Source organism: Lethenteron reissneri, chromosome 44 (assembly GCF_015708825.2).
Source record: "Lethenteron reissneri isolate LAM-NWPU_2019-01 chromosome 44, ASM1570882v1, whole genome shotgun sequence".
Classification (NCBI taxonomy): Eukaryota; Metazoa; Chordata; class Hyperoartia; order Petromyzontiformes; family Petromyzontidae; genus Lethenteron; species Lethenteron reissneri.
This window is the reverse complement of record NC_083822.1, coordinates 11,079,631-11,101,936: the sequence shown is the minus strand read 5'-3', so window position 1 is coordinate 11,101,936 and position 22,306 is coordinate 11,079,631. Positions and strand designations below refer to the sequence as shown.

The 22,306-nt window shown below is 50.6% G+C and overlaps 1 long non-coding RNA gene across 2 annotated transcripts in view; it reads left to right on the top strand.

Annotated features, from left to right (window-relative positions):
* Positions 1-12,357, top strand: part of LOC133353628 (uncharacterized) — a 49,635-nt gene extending 37,278 nt beyond the window's left edge. For both annotated transcript variants that reach the window (XR_009756416.1, XR_009756415.1), the window contains exons 3-4: positions 10,071-10,192; positions 11,838-12,357. This is a non-coding gene — a long non-coding RNA (uncharacterized LOC133353628). The remainder of the gene's footprint in view (positions 1-10,070; positions 10,193-11,837) is intronic.
* The last annotated feature ends 9,949 nt before the right edge of the window (positions 12,358-22,306 follow it).

Sequence of the window (22,306 nt, the reverse complement as noted above, 5' to 3'; positions counted from 1 at the left end):
TTCGCCGAAAAAAAAATCTGCCGCTCGCATCTCTCCTCCATCAAACTTTCATTTTGCCGTGACGTGGCCGTGGGGGTGTCTACAGCCCTGCAAAGGGGGGGGGGCAGCCATGGAGACCCTCAAATAATCCCCCCACGCCCCCCGGTCGCCCGGGCCGATGTCTGTCACTGGCCTGCATTCACGTCGAACTTTTTTCGCACCGTACGGCGGCCAACCGTGCTAATCGGAGGCGCTGCTGTGCTGGATGTGGGGCACACAGGCCCAGCACGACGACTCATCCGTTCGTATCGGGTGCTGGGAGCTCACGGTGGTTGAGATGTTCCTGACATTACAGGGTGCTTAAAATAATTATGATTTATAATTAGTATTTTTGGGGGTGGGGGTGGGGTTAGATAGTCGTGTAGGTATAATGTCAATCAAACCAAGTTGTCACGTGGGCAAACACGTCACGGTGTTTAATCAGCGAAGCATGGATGTGGAAGAGCGGGCGGTATTTGTTGTTAAAATAAAATGTTATTCGACATTTCGTTGGCGAACACTGACGGCACCATCAGGTGCTAACGAGAGCGCTGCTCACGCTGAGCGCTGATAAACCAAATCAATGCACGGACTGTATTTGCCCACGGAAGGGAGCGTCACAGACCTACATCTGAGATCCCTTCTCCACGTGACCTATTGTTCACACGCCGTAGAGTGCAGCGCCGTTCTTACCCACTCAGCTACTGGGGTAACAATATTCGTCGCACGATGGTTTAACCGAATTTTTTTTTTATTCTCAGAGCTGCAAATGACAGTTAAATTAATTGCAGAACCACATTTTACTTGCTGTTTTTAGATGTTGTGTGCAGTCATTTTGTACTTGTGTATGTTGAAATTCTTTCGCACAGTATATAGCCAACCGTGCCAATCGGAGGTGCATGGGAAGGACAACAAACTAAACACTAAAAGCAATTCTAAAGAAACGAGTTTTCAATCGAGATGGTTTAAAAGTGTACAGCTTTAGTGGCTTCGTAATATCGGAAGGAAGAGCGTTCCAGACGGCCGCAAAAAAACCACATCTGAAAGCGCCACGCGATGTGGTGACCACCGTCTGTGCTCTCGATGTTTGAGCCAAAATCCACCGCTTCTGGGAGACGCGCCCCTGGTGCCCTAAGCCCACGTGACCGTCGGGTCCCTGATTTGGTCAAATCTCGGGCCCCTGCCCTAGCTATGTACCCCGAGCCCCAACCATAGTTCTAAGCAGGGGCGGTTTCTTCATTAGGACGATTGGGCGACGCACCACCAATCTCAGCCTTTACTGTGCCTCTGGATATAGTCCAATCAGCGTCATGTCACGTTCTGTGGAGTACCGCCATTTTTTGGGCGATTTCACTCTGGCTGAGAATCGCCCAAAGTGTTCCCATAGACTTACATTCAAAGATGTTTTTTTTCGAACGGCGGGCGCTGCAATGCATTCTCTATGGCTTCCGGGAGGGCTCGCACTAACGTGCTTACTTCATCATACGTAAGCACGTTTCAGTCAACAATATTATTTGTCGCTACCTAGTGGAATGTTTAATAAAAGATACTGAGTGGATTGTAATAATAGTAAGTATAGAAACAAACAAGATGTATTGTAAGGGTCACTTTATTTTTCATTAATACAGGGTGACCCAAAAAAAACGGGCCCCGTGCCTATTAGAGTTATTAGAGTTGGGGCCCGTTTTTTTTGGGTCACCCTGTATTAAAGAAGCGAAGTTGCCTTTACATGCTTAAGCTGTTAATTTATCCATTGCATGGGTGGACCTTATCCTTATCAATCATCAGTTTAACACGTAGGCTTTCGCGACCAATATTATTCATAATCAACGTTTTTGGGTTTAGATCGCGTTATTTATCAATCATCCAAACATTTGCCCCCCCTGAGAGATTTTGCAGGAGCCGCCACTGGTTCTAAGCCCCAATGCGTAACGCAACAACGTAACTCTCTTGAGTCGATCCCAACTCCTAACCCTTACCCAAACTCTAACACTCGAACATTTGCCTTTCTTTACCCCACCCCCCGTCTCTAACCCAACAACCACTTTACTCTAAACACCTCGCCTTACCCGAACCCCCCTAACTGTCACTCCAAGCTCCCCCTGGAATACTTCTCCCGGGATCCTCTTTCTCGGTTTCGCTGCAGTGCTCGCGCAGTAAATTTGAGGCATAGCAAACGCGGGGCTTTAAAAACGCCTCTAATAGATGTTATTCATTACAAAATCCCAGGGTTGCCGTGTCTTAATTACGGACGCGGCCTACTAATTAAGTACGCTTTACTAAGTCCACAGATTGCTTTTCACCAGATTCTTGGCTATTAGATGTGACAGACGCGTGTTTTTTGCCGGATGTGGAATGCCGTACACGTCATCCTGTGCGTGTCTCATTGCCTCCACCGTCGTTGATTATTGTTTAAAAAAAAAACAATAATAAAAAAAACGAAATGATGAACGAAGCAAAGTGCCGACTACACCGAGCATCTTCTTGTTTACTCTGATTGTAAAACAAACGAGAGGGGGGGGGGGGAGGCGCCCTTCATCGAGGTCTCATCTCTCATCTCTTTCTCTCTCCGGGCGCACGAACCGTTCGCACCTCGGCGCCGATGAGTTTCGACAAGCGTCGCTCCGCCACAATGAGGAGTCGTCCCGAAGTGGAACGCAGCGAACGATGTTTTGGGGGAGGGGAGGGTCGGGCGTGCCCCCCCCCCCCCCCCACGGCGCGTCGCTGTGGGCTACGCACGCATTTGTGCGATATTTATTCATTCGCGCGATATTTCTAAATTCTGCAATAAGCAGCGGTAGCTGGATGTTTTGAAACGAAACAGCTGTTCACTGTTTTGTTAGAGAGCACAAATAAAATTTGCCTCGAGTTTATCTTCAACGAAACAGACCTTTGAGAGTTGTCGCGCTCTGCAGTCACTTTCAGTCTCGGGAAGTGAATGCTTTTCAATTTAATTACAAATTATGCATCCTTAAACGCATGCAAGGTTAAGATGGAAGAAGTCGGTGGTGGCCAGATGTTTGTAGCAAGTTCTGCCGTGGGTTGCGTGTATACATTATACAAGGTCGCACTCATCGCACAAAGCGCTTGCCACAAATGAACGGCAACAACAACTCACTGTTCTCGTGAAGGAGCATGAACCATCATGCAAACTCCGGGCATCCTCGCAGCAGTAGCAGCGGCAGCAGCAGCGGCTTGTGGCTGGCCATCGAACAATAAACGGTGGTCGCCGCATCGCGATGCGCTTTCAGATGCGCTTCTGCGCCCGCCTTCCTAATAACATTCCGATATTAGGAAGCCACTGGAACTATGCACTTTTAAATCACATAGATTGAAAAGGTATTTCTTTAGAACTGCTTTATGTGTTTAGGTTGTTGTCCTCCCCCCCCCCACCCTCCCTGCACCGATTAGCGCAGTTTGCGACGGACAGCTTCGAAAGAAGTTCAACATACATCCATGCGAGTAATGTTTGTGTTTTTGCTCTTGTTAATTTGCCCATTGCCTCCCTGCAAGGCGCTTTAACTGCCGCCGCTGCCGACGATCTCGGGCTGTGGCCGTCCTCGTGACAGAGCTGCCGAGCTCCACGGGGCCACGCTCGCTGAGATAACAAAGTCTGAGCCCGAGGCGCGCTCGTGGCACCGCTGTGTGTCTAGGCAGGCTGACCTTGCCTACGATCCATCCTGGGTTTAACCGGGCTAGATTGTGTTAGGAGCTCACAAATCCTCGAACGATCTGGACTCAGTTCCACCGGCGAGCTCCTTTTTTTTACAATCAGTGGAAACAAGAAGATGCTCGGTGTAGTCGGCACTTTACTTCGTTCATCATTTCGTATTTTTTTTATTTTTTACTTTGCTTTATGTAAACCCCCACCTCTCGCTCACTCTCTCGCTCACTCTCTCGGTCACTCTCTCGCTCACTCGCTCTCTCTCTCGCTCTCTCTCGTTCTGCACGCAGCCCTTCTCGCAGTCCGACGGCTTCCGACGGGTAGCAGCTCCTCCATCGAGCAAGGCTGCGTTGGCCGGGTCGTGTAGCCCGCGTGCCAAGCCACCGCGTGTGCGAACGTCGCTCCGCCACGAACACAGCGACCCGAGTTCGATTCCCACTCACGGCATCGGTGACGAATATCTGAACCTGTCCTGGGCACCCCATGGGTCGACTCAGCCTCAAATGAGTACTTAGTGTGGTGTGTAAACAGCAGCACTGTTGAGACAATGGCGGCCGGGTGTGGTGCTGGCTACCGACTCCCTCGTGTGCCGTGTTCGCTGTCATCGGTGCTACTCGCTAACAGCAATTGCTCCAACAGCACTTTCTCTGTTAAAGAGGCGATATACGGGGGAATCTTTGCCTTTGGGAAGAGCGTTCTAATTTATCTCTCTTTCCCTCCTGCCTGCTGCTGCTGCCTAAACGCGCTCTTTCCCCGATCCATCGGGAATTCGATTGAAGCTGGCAAACAGCACAACGGGTGGCAGCGGCCAAGTGTCCGGGGTCCTCGTGTGCCGATGAAAATTGTCTGCGGGGAAGAATAAGAACCCCCCCCCCCACTGCATTTTAATTTCAATTCCCAATCACGTTTTCTCACGCGGCCTCTGCTGCCTTTTAAACGCTCGCGTGACGCCGTCACTGCACGTCGAGTTCTAAGGGGGCGCGTGTCGCACAAATGAGGTTCCAATGGTGTAAATGCTTACCTTGAGCTCTCATACTCTGATGGTGCATTGTCTTTTGAGTTGTGCGCCTTTTGGCGTCATCTGGTCCAACACCATGTGAGACTAGGCTCTAAGGAAAGCTGTCTCGGGTGTGGACCAATCAACTTCAAGGACAGTGCATACATTATCAGAGAAATGTTTTTTGTTTGCATTATGGCTGCAGGTATTGTGGTCTATGCAAACATGACTCCTTGTAAAAAAAAGGTGTCAGTTTTGTTGCCAGATAGAAGGGTAAAAAAACATTTTTCGATTTAAAGCTTTCGTGACTGCAGGGATTCATCTTCTTGGTTCTTTCGGTAAAGTCATGTAGAAGGGAAATAATAAAAAAAAATAATACAAATAAAACATAATAAAATAAAACATAATAAAATAATTATTAAAATAAAACATTATAAAATATTTTTTCTTTTATTATGTTTTATTTTTAAATTATTTAATTATGTTTTTATTATGTTTTATTTTAATTATTCTTTTATTATGTATAATTATTTTATTATTTTATTGTGTTATATTTTATTATGTTTATTTTTATTTTATTATTTCCCTTCTACGTGACTTTACCGAAAGAACCAAGAAGGTAAAAAAACAATTGTCATATTTTTTACTGGCAAATGAGGTTCCAATGGTGAGCTACAGCTCGTTCGCTGGCATGCCACCGCTGCCGCCGTCGCCGCTCCTGGCTGCTCCTGGCGACGTGGCCCCGCGCCCGAGGAAGAGGGCATCTCGGTGCCTTCATGAATAATAGAGCGCGAGTAACGATCGCTGATCATTGGGCGTTTACCCGTGCCAGTCGATTGACGGATCTTGCTCGCCGGGTTTTTTTTCTTCCAGAGACAGGGGGGGGGGGGGGGGGCACCAGCAGTCTCGATTGGGGGCACCGTGACCCCCTCCCTCCCCTCCTCTCTCCCTATCATGCCCCCCTCCCCCCATCGCCCTCCCACGGATGTTTTTCCGCCACGGCTCTCTGATGTGAAAACGACACTGAGCGCGCTCTTAAATTACGCGCTGTAATCACACCTGTACTGGGCACGTGCTACACGAAGCACCGCACCCGATCGCCGTCATTCCAGGCTTTGCTTACCCTCCCCGCGCTTGTGGGAAGGTGGGGTTGGTGGGTGGGTAGGTGGGGGCGGATTTAATGCAGCAGCAGCTGCAGCAGCAGCAGAACGTGTGACTCAGCAGCAGCAGCACGTTTCCCATAAGGAGAAGACGCGGCACAGATACCGCGCGTCGCGGGTTAACTGGTAGCCCGAACCGCGAGTTTGTTGACCCGGAGAAGTGCGGGACAGAGAAGCAGAGATGGAGAGCGAGAGAGAGAGAGAGAGCCACCCCCGCCGCCGTCGAGTGCCGGGGCACCACGTGAGTGCGCGCGGGGTTGGCTCCCCACTCACCCCGTGATGCGGAGTGGATCTTTGTTGCTCGAAGCGTGGTCAACAAAGCCCGCCTGCGTCTGCGCTCGGCAGAGAATTATACACACGGCACCCCCTCTACAAACACTTATCCCAGCTGCCCTCCCACCCCTCCTCCCTCTACCCCCCCCCCCCCGACTCGTCCCCCCCCACCACCCCCTTCGAGCCCCACCACCACTCCCCCCTCCTCCTCCTAACACCACCACCACCCCCCTCCTAACACCACCCCCCCTCCTTCTAACCCCATCATCACTTCCCCTTCCTTCTTCCCCCACCAACACCCCCCCCTCCTCCTAACCCCCCCACCACCCCCCCTCCTCCTAACCCCCCCCCACCACTCCCCCCCTCCTAACCCCACCCCCGTCCTTCTAACCCCACCACCACTCCCCCCCCCACTCCTCCGCCCTCCACCACCACTCCCTCCCCTCCCTCCCCACCACCACTCACTCAACCAACAATCTCTCTCGCCCCATAATAAAGAATTGTATTGATCTATTTAAACATGAATGCGTCGTTAACGGCACATTTATATTTACGCGATCTAACCCAAACAAAAAAACCCCTTTATTATTCTGATTAATATTGTTCGCGAAAGCCCGAGACGCGTTCAACTCCCTCACCCCACTTTGCTCTCCGCAGTGCTTTGTTGTTGTTGTTGCTGTAAGCAGCTGCCGCCTTTGAGTAATTTAGCGACATTTTGTTGTTGTTGTTGTCAACATTAAAAGCGACTAACGAGACAAAAGACAGTCTCGGGGCACACAAAGACAAAGATCCCCCCCCAGCCTTGATGGACTGTTGGGGCAAGTGCTGTTAGCGAGCACCGGGACACACGCACGCACAAAAGACAAAGATCCCCCGTATAGCCTTGACGGACTGTTGGGGAAAGTGCTGTTAGCGAGCACCGGGACACACGCACGCACAAAAGACAAAGATCCCCCGTATAGCCGTCAAAAATTGTTGGGACAAGTGCTGTTAGCACCACGCCCGACCGCCTTTGTCTCCCCAGCGGCGATATTTATAAATCGCACCAGATATTCATTTGAGGCTGAGTCAACATAGGGGAGGCCCAGGACCGGTTCAGATAATCGTCACTGGTGTTGGCCGTGAGCGGGAATCGAACTCGAGTCTCCAGGTTCGTAGCGGAGCGTAGCGCTAACCGGACCGCTCCCCACATGCACACTAACACACGCGCACACACACATACGCACATACGCGCACACGCACACGCGCACACACGCACACACACGCACACAAGCACACACACACGCGCACACACGCGCACACGCACACACACGCACACACGCACGCACACGCACGCACACGCACACACACGCACACACGGACGCACACAAGCATACACACACGCACACACACACGCACACACACGCGCCCACACGCACACACGCACACACACGCGCACACACACGCACACACACACACACGCACACACGCACACACACGCGCACACACACGCACACACACGCACACACACACACGCACACACACACGCACACAAGCATATACACACGCACACACACACGCACACGAACACGCACACACACACACGCACGATGGGTCGAGTGCGCGTGGTGCGACAAGTGGCAGCAGCAACGGCGGCGCCGCCACGGGGGGCGGGGGGGGCGCAGTGACCCCCCCTCCCCCCCCGCAGGAGGAGGCGGAGAGTGGCCATTGCGAGCCGACCAATCGCGCGTAAGTCGGGCAGCAGGAGGGCAGCAGGGAAGCCTTCATGTCGTGGGGCTCTGGGGCTCTGTTTGCAATGATGGCGAGATGTTAACTCCCTCGCCTGGTATGCAGGAGGTCATGGGTTCAATCCCGACCTTGACGCCTGTGTACAGTATTTGGAGTTTGCGTGTTCTCTCTGTGGTCGCGTGGATTTGTCTCCAGATCCTCCGGTTTTTTGCCTCGACATTTCGAATCAACGTCACCACGCGTTGAGAGAATTTGGCTGCTATGATTTTCCACGCGTTGAGCTGTCATTTGTGATGACCAGGTGGCTTCTGAAAGAAGAGCTATACAGCTCAGTGGGCCTTACCTGGTAAAAATAAAATGTAGTTTTTCGCTTAGATACGTGGGAACGATTTTGAAGTTTGGGAAGGGCTCTAAGCCATTGGGTGTCTGTGTTCAGTCGCCAAGGGCGTGTGTGTGTGTGTGGGGTGGGGGAGCCTATTGATGGGACAGAGACTATGGCGCGCCTGTCTACGTGTTGGCTACGTACGGCGCGAAAGAAGTTCAGCGTACATTACATGTTGAGGAGGAAGATCCCCTACGGTAGGTCCCGAAGGTGCCATGGCCGTTCCATTATCGCCTTGGGTGGTGAAATGGACGAGGCTGGAGTGATGGTGCATCTCCTCTCAGGAACACTGTGGTCGCTGTTGTTGATTGGTTTTTTACGATGCAGCAAACAACAACAAACAAATTTGCCGGCAAGAGAAATATAAAAAAGGGCAATTTCATGCGAATTCGGTAGAAATCATTATTTCGAGAGGCGCATTGCGTGTGGATACAGGACGACGCTACTTCATGAATAACGTCAAACTAGAAATATTTTTTGTAATCACTATTTTAAGCACAGCACACGCACAACGATTTGTAATGCCGCATTACGAAATCACTCTTGGGCTTTGCCACGTTCACCGTTTATCGAAAATAATTAGGACGTTTTCTTTTTTTTTGCTTTGCAATTATCGTTGTCGGGAGCCAGCGAGCCAGTTCCTTCAAGAGTTGCATGCGGCTCCGGAGATGTACAGATCGAGCGGGCATCTTGTGTTGTGTAGAGAGAGACTGCCAGTTGTGGGTGAGAGGGAACGTCTTGTATCTTGACTTGAACATGGGGCAGGGACGGCACGGCACGGATGGCTTGGGAAGGAACGTCTCAGAGTTGTGCGAAGAGCAGAAGAGAATGTACGGTCTGCCGCTCAGCGAATGTTGACTTGGGGCCTCGACAGAACGCCTTGTTGGAGCGGACAGTGGGTGGAGGGGAGTGGAGTGAAATGAGAGGTAGGAGAGTGCGTGGAGGGGAGTCGAGTGAGATGAGAGGGGAGAGGTAGGGGAGTGTGTGGAGCGGAGTAGAGTGAGATGAGAGGGGAGAGGTAGGAGAGTGTGTGGAGCGGAGTGGAGTGAGATGGGAGGGGAGAGGTAGGAGAGTGCGTGGAGGGGAGTCGAGTGAGATGAGAGGGGAGAGGTAGGGGAGTGTGTGGAGCGGAGTAGAGTGAGATGAGAGGGGAGAGGTAGGAGAGTGCGTGGAGGGGAGTAGAGTGAGATGAGAGGGGAGAGGTAGGAGAGTGCGTGGAGGGGAGTAACGTGAGATGAGAGGGGAGAGGTAGGAGAGTGCATAGAGGGGAGCAGAATGAGATGAAAGGGGAGAGGTAGGAAAGTGCGTGGAGGGAAGTAGAGTGAGATGAGAGGCAGGTAAGGGCGAGCTCGTGGAGGATATTGAAGCATCTCTGTCTATGAGATGTGGTCCTTTACGGGTGTATTTGTGTTGCGTTATCTGAGGAAAACTCAAGGCGCAAGCCGCAGATTGTGGCCATGTAACGCAAACTATGGACTATATCGTGAACCCCACAGCGACTCATAGAGACCCATATAGATACTGTACATTAAAGAAAAGCCACAGGAGTGCGATTATGGCCACGCAGCCCAATCTATGGCCCCTGTAGTCAAACCACTGTTGCAGTCTGCGCTCTTTCAACGGAGGAATGGCAAAACTACACAAACTCTCTCTCTGTCTCTCTCTGCTGAAGCTCTGTCGTTGTTGCCAGCAGCAGCAGACCTCGACGTTGGCAGCAAGCTCCTGCAACCACATTTCTGCTGCCATCACGTGTGTGTGTGTGTGTTGAACTTTATTTCGCACCGTACGTAGCCAAGCGTGCTAATCGGAGGCGCTAAAGCTGGGGCGTTCAAATGTCCCTCTTAACAGGACAAACGTTGCGTCACGGCCCAGCCGCATCTGTCACCGCAGGAGGCCGTTGTGGTGATACAAAGTGGCGAGGCTCAGCGGTATTTCCACGCGGACAAGATCTCCCCTCCTCGAGTGACGAGGTGAGTGCGGCAGTGGCTGGATAATGTCGTGTGTGCGTACGTACGTTGAACTTCTTTCGCACCGTACGGAGACCGACCGCGCTAATCGGAGGTGCGGAGAAGGACAACGAACTGAACACTCAAAGCAGTGTTAAAGAAATCAGTTTTAAATTTGGTATGGTGGTGTAGTGTATCGTAACGTCACGTAGAAGGGAAGTAATAAAATATAATATTATTATATTATATTTTATTATATTATTTTATTATGTTTTATTTTTTATTATTTTATTACTTCCTTTCTACGTGGCTTTACCGAAAGAACCAAGAAGATGAATCCCTGCAGTCACAAAAGCTTTAAATCGAAATATAGTGTATCGTAATTTAGTGTATTGTAGGGTATCGTAGTGTATAGTGTAGTGTGTAGCGTAGTGTATAGTGTAGTGTGTAGAGTTGTTTATAGTGTAGTGTGTAGAGTTGTTTATATTGTAGTATATAGTGTAGTGTATAGTGTAGTGTAGTATATTATACCCCCCCAGCCGCGCATTTGTTCGGGATGCACGGCCTATGCGGAGGGTGGGGGGGCGTGACGTCAGCAGGCACACTGCGTGACGCTGCCGCATGCGGGTGACATCACAGATGTGACGTCACCGCTCACTTGCCGTGCAAAATATATTCATTATTGCGCCCCTCCCCCCCAATACAAAATTCTATTTTTAGACTTTTTGCATTGTGTACAGTTTGGAAGCTACCCACGTGCCAAATTTCAAGTTTGGAGCATGTCGGGAAGTATGCTAAACATTTCGAACAGACACACATAATCACAAAATTACATTTTATATATATAGATGTATGTAGAACTTCTTTCGCACCGTACGTAGCCGACCGTGCTAATCGGAGGAACATAAAAAGTAATTCCAGTTAAGCGCTAGAATCGAAGTGGAGCTGTGCCCACGACGTCACAGAGCACGTGGTCGTGCCCCCGTGGTGGCTGAATCGCGCACCTCTCCCGTCAGGACCTCGCGGTTGTACTGCTGTGCAAGCGACAGACGTGTTTCTCGGGTCGTGCCGCGTGCTGTTCAGCGTAATGTCCGACGTTTCACCGCCCCTTTTAGGGGACCTTTTTCAGGAACTGAATTATTCCGTTTTTAATAATTATTTTTATTATGATTCAAATACATTTTCTGAACTCACATCAGAGAGCCGAAACACACAAGTCTTACATCTGACGCCACTGCTGCTGTGGTTTAAAAAAAAACAACAACACATTCATAGCATCATGCAAATATCAACATGTATTAGTGTGTGCGTGGGAGTGATTTTTTTTTTGTTTTAGATGAAAGGTCAAATTTAGGTTTCCAGCAAAGTTGCGCCCAACGTCGCTTTGAATCAACTACAAGGGTTAATGGTGGTACCCGTGCGCCGCTGAAGGGCCATCGCTTCATGTTGTGTGCAAAGCGAAAGGCGGGAGACAAACCAAAAGAAATACATTACCAATAACAAGTGACAGATGAGTCAAAAGCCCTGCAGGAGAAGCCGAGCGAAAAGAAAATGCAAAATGAATTGCGCTCATTTATCTTTTCAGTTGTGATAATTCATGTGCCATGATCTACTCTATATGATAATACACTGCCTCTGCTGCTGCTGCTGATGTCTGTATTTTTGCCAGGGCGATAGATCACACCTCGATCACACGCACCTGCACTCTGCCATGCTGCCCGAGCAGGAGCCGGTCACAACCTGGCACGGAGCAGGTGAGAGGTGAACCGGTTACCGGAACGTGGCACGCCACGTGGGTAAGAGGAATGGGGTCGCCGCTGGGCTCTCAGTCAGATACGGCCTGTGTTGGGCTTCAGCTCTCACCGCACTTTAAACAAACAAACAAAAAAGATCTTCTTGGTTCTTTCGGTAAAGTCACGTAGAATGGAAATAAAAAAAAATAAAAAAAATCAAACATAATAAAATAATTCTCACGACGTTTCGGCCACAACGCAAGCAGCCGTCCGTCCTCAGGTGGAGAACAGGTCTGTCGAGAAGACAGAGCCTGTCGTCGTGAGAATTATTTTATTATGTTTTATTTGTATTATTTTATTAGTTCCATTCTACGTGGCTTTACCGAAAGAACCAAGAAGATGAATCCCTGCAGTCACGAAAGCGTTAAATCGAAACAAAAAAGAGTCCACGATGACTTTGCAATCGTGCGCGGACATCACAAAGCTGCCCGGCCGTTGGACTCTCACACGCCCCCCCCTCTCCTCCCCTCCCAACATCCGCGTCCGCTTTCCCCCCGCTCCGCTGCCCACGCTGGGACGTGCTCGCCGTGCCCCCCCCCCACCCCGGTGCCATCGCTCGCTCGTCCTGCGGGGTTCATTCCTGAGCGCCCCCACCCCATCTCGGTGGCGCGGTGAGCGATGTCCGCTGGCTGCGAGGATGCCCCAAGCGCGCCGCTGCAGAAACCTCGCCCGGTTTGTCCGGGCACACACGGCTTCGTCAAGCGAGTAAACGGTTACCCGGAGCGGTGGTCTGCAGTGTTGGTCGTGCCAGCTGCTTCATAATAATAGCATTACCCCTAAAATTGTCTATATGCTACAGGGAGAATCTTTGTCAAGTAAATTGCACGGACATGCTGCATGTTTTCCGCCTTTGTTTGTCTTGTTTATATGATACAAAAAACTTATTTTGTCAACTGCGGTTCCAACTCTCAAAATATCAAACCGTGCAGCAGCAGCAGCAAGCAGCGGCAGCCTAAAACAATCCGAAACGCCCCGTGCATTTTCCGCGCAAGTCTTTTTGTTGTGAAATTGTCAACATAACCGGTGCTTGAGCGTGGGACAGCAGCATCAGAAAATGATCTCGGTCACTGATTTGCCCTCCTTGGCCCACTCTTTTTCTTTCTCTCTCTCTCTCGAGCGGATGATGAAGCGCCGTGTGGCGCCTCGCTCCCCCTTGCTCTCTGCCTGGCTCTGCCAATTCGGAATTGCTCGACAGTGGGCTCGTGACTGACACCGAGATTAGTTTTTTTTTTGTAAATGGGACACTTTTTTTTTTAGTGACATGCCTTTGTCACGTGGCAAGTTTGCGGAAATGGCTTCTATTAACCTTTGAATTGTGCACTCAGACCGGTCGCAGATTGAAGGCATGTGCTGCTTCTGGAGCAGGGAGGAGGCGGGGGGGGGGGGGGCAAGAGAAAGGGGGGGGGGCGCAGCAGGAGGAGGGAGGTGGGGGCAATGCTGGACCTGCTATCGAGTCACCGCTTTCATTTCCTCGCCATGACAAATCTCCGCTGCCTCTGAGAGGAGGGGGGCTCTGACTCAGCGCCTCCGAAAGGCTACGTACGCTTTTTGCATTAAAAAAAATGCTCTCCTCTCGTAAAAAAATTAGAAGACTTCGCCAACGACTGTGGGCGAAGTGCTGTTAGCGTCCCACAGATCGCGCGTTACAGTACGCACTAAAATGTGTGGGAGCGGTGGCGCAGCGGTTAGCGAGCGGCGCTACGAACCCGGCGACACGAGTTCGATTCCCGCTCACGGTCACCACCGGTGACGATTATCTGAACCGGTCCTGGGCCTCCCCGAGGTCGACTCAGCCTAAAAAATGTGTGCCTGGTGTGGTGTGTAAACATTGCCACTGGGGAGGCGAAGGCGGTCGGGCGTGGTGCTGGCCACCTACCCGCACCTGTGCCGTGCCGGCCTTCATAGGTACTCGCTAACAGCACTTGCCCCAACAGTCTGTTAAGGCTATACGGGGGATCTTTGTATATTCAGACATCGCCACTAGAGAGACAAAGGCGGCCGGGTGTGGTGCTGGCCACCTACCCTCTAGTCTGCCGTAGTTGGCCTTCATAGTTGCTCGCTAACAGCACTTGCCCCAAAAGTCTGTTCAGGCTATAAGGGGGATCTTTGTCTTCGTGTATTCTGAGTCGTGTGAAATGATGAAGCAGTCGACAGGGCAGCCAGCCAGGCAAAGTTCCGCGTCTCTCCACGTCGAGAATAAATGACGCGCTCAGCCCCAGGACGTAAGTCCTTCCTGTGTGACTCAGTTCTCAAGAAGTGAACCGAAACGTCGTTTGCTGAAGAAGCTCCCAACCCGCGGAGTAAAACGTCGGACATTATACTGACCAACAACAAGTACAATCTGAAAAAAAAAACAGTGAGCTACGTTTTGGATGCGACAGCCTAAAATTCGTGTCTTTTCGATCAAACTAAAACTAAACTATAATTTGTTTTACCAGGTAAGGCCTACTGAGCTACTGTATATAACTTTTTTTCAAAAGCGACCTGACCACAAATGTTAGCCGAATGAAGTCGCACGTGGAAATCTATAGCAGGCAAATGCTCTCAACGCGTGTTGTTGATTCTAAACGTGGAGAGAAAAACCGGAGGACTCGGAAAAAATCCACTCGACCACGGGGAGAGAGACAACGCAAACTCCAAATATACAGCAGCAGGTGTCAGGGTCGGGATCGAACCCACGCACCTCCTGCATACCAAGCGAGGCAGTTAACATCTCGCATATGTTTAACGAGAACATTTGTTTTAATCAGACAAAACTCTGCACTGGTGGAGTCCCGGACTTAGCCCATCATCCCTCCGGGGTCCATAAAACAAGTACCGGCTTGTTGGGGAAGCCATCAACAGTGACTGTGCTATGCAGAGACTTACCCCTGCCAGATGAATGTGGACTTCCAACCATCGACTCGGGACTGTAAACAGCAGGTGAGAAAAAAAAAAACGAGGGTTGGGATTCGGCTGCGCTCCGGTGCCGTGTTGTGGTGGTTCGCGTTGCTCAGCCGCTCCACGTCCCGTAAGTCGCGATCCATGCCGTGTTGCACACCACGCGCGGTACGGACATCACCCGTGCAGCAACAAAAACATCCGACTGTTGACATCGTCTCAGAGCAATGGAGCAGACCGTTGACACTGATGTCGACGATCGGATGGTGGTCACCCTATGCACCCACGCGTCCATCCCTTACCGCCTGTGCATCATCATCATCACCATGATCTATGGGCAGATAGCCTTTTTAGGTGTCCACTGCACATTTCGTTATTTGTTTCCACTTTTCTCCGTCTTGTGACAATTTTCTCAAGTGGCGCCACATCTTTTTGGCACCAATCTCTTATCGTCGTCGTCAAGCCATTCCCTTAATTCGAGATTTGAAGCTTTCGTGACTGCAAGGATTCATACTCTTTGGTTTTTTCGGTAAAGTCACGTAGGTGAACCAATTAATAAAATAAAATAACAACTAAATTACTTTATTAATTGTTTTACCTACATGACTTTACCGAAAAAAACAAAGAGTAAGCCATTCCCTGTCAGGTCTTTATTTCTCTGCGGTTACTTCCATTTTTCCGAACAACGCATTTTTAATGTCCCCACTGTTGCCCGTCCTACATACAGTATCTGTCCATTTTTAATTCCTCGCCTGGCGTAGAGGAGGTCGTGGATTCGATCCCGAGCCTGACGTCTGGATATTTGGAGTTTGCATGTCTCTCTCTCCGTGGTCGTGTGGATTTGTCTCTGTGTGCTTCGGTTTTTTCCCCTCCACATTTAGAAACAACGTCACGTGTTTAGAGTATTTGGCTCCTGCAAATGTCCACGTGATAAGCGACTTTGCTGAGCTATCATTTGTGGCCAGGTGGTTTTTGAGAAAAATCTGCATAGCTCAGTCGGCCTTACCTGGAAAAACAAGTTTAGTTTAGAGCCAGCGCCAACAATTGCCCAAAGCTCTGCGGTCCTCTATATATATATATATGGGGCGCCACAGTGGCGATATGTTAACTACCTCACCTGGTATACAGGAGGTCGTGTATTCGATCCCGACTCTGACGTCTGCTGTATATTTGTAGGTTGCGTGTCTCTCTTTGCTGTGGTCGTAGGGATTTTTCTCTGGGTACTCCGGGGTTTCTCTTCACATTTAGAAACACGCGTTTAGAGTATTTGGATGTTGTAAATGTCCACGTGATAAGCCACCTTCGTTGAGCTATCATTATGATAGCCAGGCCGCTTCTGAAAAAAATGACCTGTATAGCTCAGTGGGCTTTACCTGTAAAAATAAAAAAATATAAAGTTTAGTTGAGAGCCGGCGCCAAAAATTGGCCAAGCTCTGCGGGCCTCTCTCTTTATATAATACATCTCGATTATTTACTATATCAGCACCAATAATTCATAGACTGTGAAATAGGAGGAATTTGTATTTTAACCTAATCTTTTCGACAGTTAAGACTCGAGTTCTGTGCATTAGGCACTTCTATTTTAGGGAAATTGTTCGTTTTGGTGACTTAACTACACTTGTAAAGAATTAAATATTAAATATCGTCGGGTTTGTAAAATATTTCCCACATTGCATGTTGCCCATCAATGATTCATATGTTGGGACCTCGGTGATGCCACAATTTGGAGAAAAAGAATCCCCTGCCTTTGCATAATTCATGTGCAATTTTAAAATATAAAATTGTGAAATGCAACCTTGGAATGTACAGTGTGCGCTGGGACATCGGGGGCACGTGAGGCTGGTGAAGCTCAGAGTCTCAAGGTTTAGAGACCTGGAGTTCCCAGGGTTCTCTGGGCCCCACCTGGACAAGACCTCAGTCACGTGTGCCCCACCTGCACTAGACCTCAGTCACGTGTGCACCACCTACACTACACCTGAGTCACGTGTGCACCACCTGCACTACACCTCAGTCACGTGTGCACCACCTGCACTACACCTCAGTCACGTGTGCACCACCTGCACTACACCTCAGTCACGTGTGCACCACCTGCACTAGACCTCAGTCACGTGTGCACCACCTACACTACACCTGAGTCACGTGTGCACCACCTGCACTACACCTCAGTCACGTGTGCACCACCTGCACTACACCTCAGTCACGGGTGCACCACCTGCACTAGACCTCAGTCACGTGTGCACCACCTGCACTAGACCTCAGTCACGGGTGCACCACTTGCACGAGACCTCAGTCACGTGTGCACCACCTGCACGAGACCTGAGTCACGTGTGGACCACCTGCACTACACCTGAGTCACGTGTGCACCACCTGCACTACACCTGAGTCACGTGTGCACCACCTGCACTACACCTGAGTCACGTGTGCACCACCTGCACTACACCTCAGTCACGTGTGCACCACCTGCATTACACCTCAGTCACGTGTGCACCACCTGCACTAGACCTCAGTCACGTGTGCACCACCTGCACTACACCTCAGTCACGTGTGCACCACCTGCACTACACCTGAGTCACGTGTGCACCACCTGCACTAGACCTGAGTCACGTGTGCACCACCTGCATTACACCTCAGTCACGTGTGCACCACCTGCACTAGACTTCAGTCACGTGTGCACCACCTGCACTACACCTGAGTCACGTGTGCACCACCTGCACTACACCTCAGTCACGTGTGCACCACCTACACTACACCTGAGTCACGTGTGCACCACCTGCACTACACCTGAGTCACGTGTGCACCACCTGCACTACACCTGAGTCACGTGTGCACCACCTGCACTAGACCTCAGTCACGTGTGCACCACCTACACTACACCTGAGTCACGTGTGCACCACCTGCACTACACCTGAGTCACGTGTGCACCACCTGCACTACACCTGAGTCACGTGTGCACCACCTGCACTACACCTGAGTCACGTGTGCACCACCTGCACTACACCTGAGTCACGTGTGCACCACCTGCACTACACCTGAGTCACGTGTGCACCACCTGCACTAGACCTCAGTCACGTGTGCACCACCTGCACTACACCTCAGTCACGTGTGCACCACCTACACTACACCTCAGTCACGTGTGCACCACCTGCACTAGACCTCAGTCACGTGTGCACCACCTACACTACACCTGAGTCACGTGTGCACCACCTGCACTACACCTGAGTCACGTGTGCACCACCTGCACTACACCTGAGTCACGTGTGCACCACCTGCACTAGATCTGAGTCACGTGTGCACCACCTGCACTACACCTCAGTCACGTGTGCCTCACCTACACTAGACCTCAGTCACGTGTGCTCTACATTGCATGGGCGCACCGCCGTGATTTATACATATATTAAAACACACACAAATACTTCTAGATTTGAAGCTTTCGTGACTGCAAGGATTCATACTCTTTGTTTTTTTCGGTAAAGTCACGTAGGTTAAAAAAGAAAACAAATAAACTAGCACTTGATACAGCTAAATTGCTGTATCAAGTGCTTGCTGTATCAAGTGCTTGATACAGCAATTTTGCTGTGACGGTTTCACAATTTTGCTGTGACGGTTTCACCTGAAGACGGAAGCTTGTGTTGCCTCCGAAACGTCGTGATTTAATTTATTTGTTTTCTTTTTTAACCTACGTGACACACATACTTGTAACATTTCATGAATGCCTCCCACACTGACTGACGCACGTCATTCATCGCCAGCCAGTCGCCGCCGTTCCACTTGACTAAGCGGCTGAGTGGCTGCTCGCAGGTCTCAAACGGTGACTGGGGCGACAAAAAGGACTTGAAGCAAAGTCCGCCGCTTTGGTTGTCGGTTCACCGGCACGCATCGCTCAGCTTCACAGGGGACAGGCGGAGACAGCGAGCCATCGGAGCGAGCGCTGTCTGTAACGCGTCAGGCCCTGCTGCATGCATTATTTAAATGTATCAATCATTCTTCCCCGAGGCGTCAGTGGAGCTGACACCGCGCGCAACTAATCCCACTCTCCCCCCCGCCAGAAAAAACCAGGCCAAACAATTTACATGGCGTAACGACAGCCTGCCCGAGGGCGGTGGTTGTCTTCATTTGTCTGTCGGCCAGGCAGCTCTGTATAAGGCCCTGCAAAGTGTAGTCGAGCACGCGGTGCGGCGGTCGTCTCGACGATGCGAGCAGTGACGTGGGCGTCGTGAGCGGAATTTAATGTGATTTTAATGTGAAGATTAATGGGAGCCCTGCATCATTGACCATTCGCTCGAGAGGGACAGCAAGTTGATGAATTGATTGGGCCCATCGTGTTTGAATGTCATCGTAGCTGGAGAGCGAGTAGGATACGCGCGCGGTCTGTGCGGCGTAACATCGCCGGTAACCGGGCCGCCCCCCCCTCCCCCCACGTCACATTGGAGCGGCGAGCAAAACTGTGAATAACATCACGGAAGGGGGGCCCACCCCGCTCGCCTTGGGGGCTCGCGTAATTCATGGCCACGGGACCGCGTAACAGGGGCTTGCTGGAGGCAAATGTCCGTATTTACAGGGGCAAGTGGCACGCCTCTCGGTGCCATGAATCGCGCTCGATTTGTCCCAGCGGCTCGGGGGCTAACGGCTCGGATCGCGCCCCATCCTCCTTCGCGGCGTTGGCGCGCCGGATATTTTTTTCTCCCCCCCATCCACTGCCGCTCCGCTGCCGCTGATGTTGCTGCTCCTCCTACTGCTGCTGCTGCTGCTGCACCTCATCGTAACCAACCAAATTACCGCTATAAACTATTCATGGCCGCTACGCCGGGGAACGGGTGAATATTCGGCCATTCATAAATAATTACGCAGGCATGGAAACCTGGCCCCGTAAATCTATTGGCCGATTCGGGGCCAGAGTTGCCGCTGCCTTTTTATTTAATATTCCACGTGGCTCCCCGAGCGAGGAGGGGGGTGGAGGGGGGGCCTTCTCCCCCCCCCATCTCCCACCGGGGTGCAGGTCTCATGGATCGCGACGCACACGCGCGCGCGTCGCTTCTACCCCCGCTCCCGCCAATCAGCCCGAGGAGCTCTCGCTCGCAGACAGAGTTCACGTCCGTACGCACGCACGAGTGCTGATCCCACACGTGTGTGACGGGAAGCAATTATCGTAATGATTGTACGAGGAACAGATACAGTGCGTATATGCGCGTGTGTGTGAATATTGTATGTAAGGGAGCGGTAGTGTAGCGGTTAGCGCGCTGCGCTACAAAACCGGCGTCTCGAGTTTGATTTCCGCTCACGGCCAACACCCAGTGAGGATTATCTGAACCGGTCCTGGGGCTCCCCGAATGTCGACTCAGCCTCAAATGAGTACCTTGTGCGGTGTGTAAGCATCGCCACTAGGGAGATAAAGGCGGCCTTTGTGTGCCGTGCTGGCCTTTATAGGTGCTCGCTAACAGTACTTGCCCTAACAGTCTGTTCAGGCTATACGGAGGATATTTGTCTTTGCATTTTATATATGCAACGTGCTCAGATTCGGCGCTGGGAAACCCAGGTCAATTAGCCTTCCGATTTAACACATTCCTGCGGAGGGAGCTGGTAGGAACGTTGGGTTGCTCGGTCAATGGCCAGGGTCAACGGCGGCGTGGTGTATTCCGCAAATTTGGCCGACTGTGAGGACAGGCACAAGTCGTGTGAATAGGTTAAACGTTGAGTTTTATAAGGGCACCACGGGGTGACCAGCCCCTCCCCACCCAGCCTTACCCCTCCCACCCCCCACCCAGCCCCACCCTCCCCACCCAGCTCCTCCCCACCCTCCCCTCCTCACCCAGCTCCTCCCCACCCTCCCCATCCAGCCCATTTCCACCCTCCCCTCTCCACCCAGCCCCACCCCTCCCATTTTTGGATGCACGACGGACGGACGGACACAATAATCCCCTGTGGGCTGGTGGAACCAGGTGGTTCCTACCAGTAACAAACGCGTTCATCAGCGACATTTCTAAAATATAAATTTTCATCATTAAAGTAGATGTTTTAGGCAATGGCCTGACTTCAACATGTCACTAATTGTGTATATTTCCATGTTTCCACTGCCAATGCAGCGTTACAAACAAAAACAACCCCAAGCCTATAATTTAGGGTTCCATTGCATGGGGATCTGTGCTGCTCTATATAGTAAGGGGCCTGCACGTGTTTACACGACTGGGTATCGTGCAAAACAAATCAACTGACAACAGGACGAGGAGGAGGAGGGAGGCACAGAGTAATTTCAACAAATTCATACAGTCCATTACCCGCACTCTTCGTGTAGATTTAACGTTAATCTTATCACCAAACAACCACCGAATGCATTATGTGGCCTTCTCCACGGGGCTTGCCTTGAGAATGTGTTCGACATTTTAATTCACCATGTATTCTATTTTTTGTGCATGGCAGCAATATGTTCAGGAGGCGAAAGTCAATGTCGAGGTCTACTTTACCATGAGATGACTTGGGGAGAGAGCTGGTGTGTTTGTTTGCCGTTCTTCCATTGAATGATCAGAGGCTACCGGTGGTTAACTCTGTGGTCCGTCGTTTGGGTTGCATAGACCAACAATCGCACGACTGCGGCTATCATTTTCCATGCGTGAATGAGATGGTGCGCGATCGGCCTGTTGATGTTCAGACGCGGTTGGATGCTTACACCGGTGTCTGCGAGGAATGTCAAAGCCAGGAGGTGCGATGTTTGGGTCTCGAACAAGGAGCTGTTTTGTTCCCAATGTCGTCGTTGCTTCACTCTGTCCGCACAGTGGCGTTCTTCGGGATCTGGGTGAGACTCTAGGGATGGTGGAGAACAGGTCTGTCTTCTCCACATGAGGACGGCTGCTTGCGTTGTGGCCGAAACGTCGTGATAATTATTTTATTACGTTTTTATTGATATTTTTTATTATTTTATTATTTCCATTCTACGTGACTTTACTGAAAGAACCAAGAAGATGAAAACCTATTGTTCTCTTTCAGCCCCCCCCCCCCAACACGTTCCATTCATTGGCTACCACATTCAGATAAGCCCTTCCTCCCCCCTTAACTTGTATTTAAGAGCTCGTCTCTTGGAATTTTGCCTCACTTGATACAGTAAATCTAGCTGTGACGGTCCCACCTGATGATGGAGACTTGTGTTGCCTCCGAAACGTCGTGATTTATGATTTTATTGCTATAATTATTTCTATAAATTTTTATTATAATTATTTTTTCAATATATTTTTTATATTTTACCTACGTACCTTTACCGAAAAAAACCTAAGATTATAGCACCGCGATTCCAGAAGGAGGATCGGGACTCGAGTCGGTGGCGAGGGACATTGTTGAGTTCTTGGTCGATGGGGGTCTGTGGTTGTCGTTGGCAGTAAAACGTGGCAACTCTCTTGCGGTTTATAATCCATAATACAGGTTTTTGGGTTAGATCGCGTTATTATAAATGTGTTGCAACCCTCCACCACCCGACACG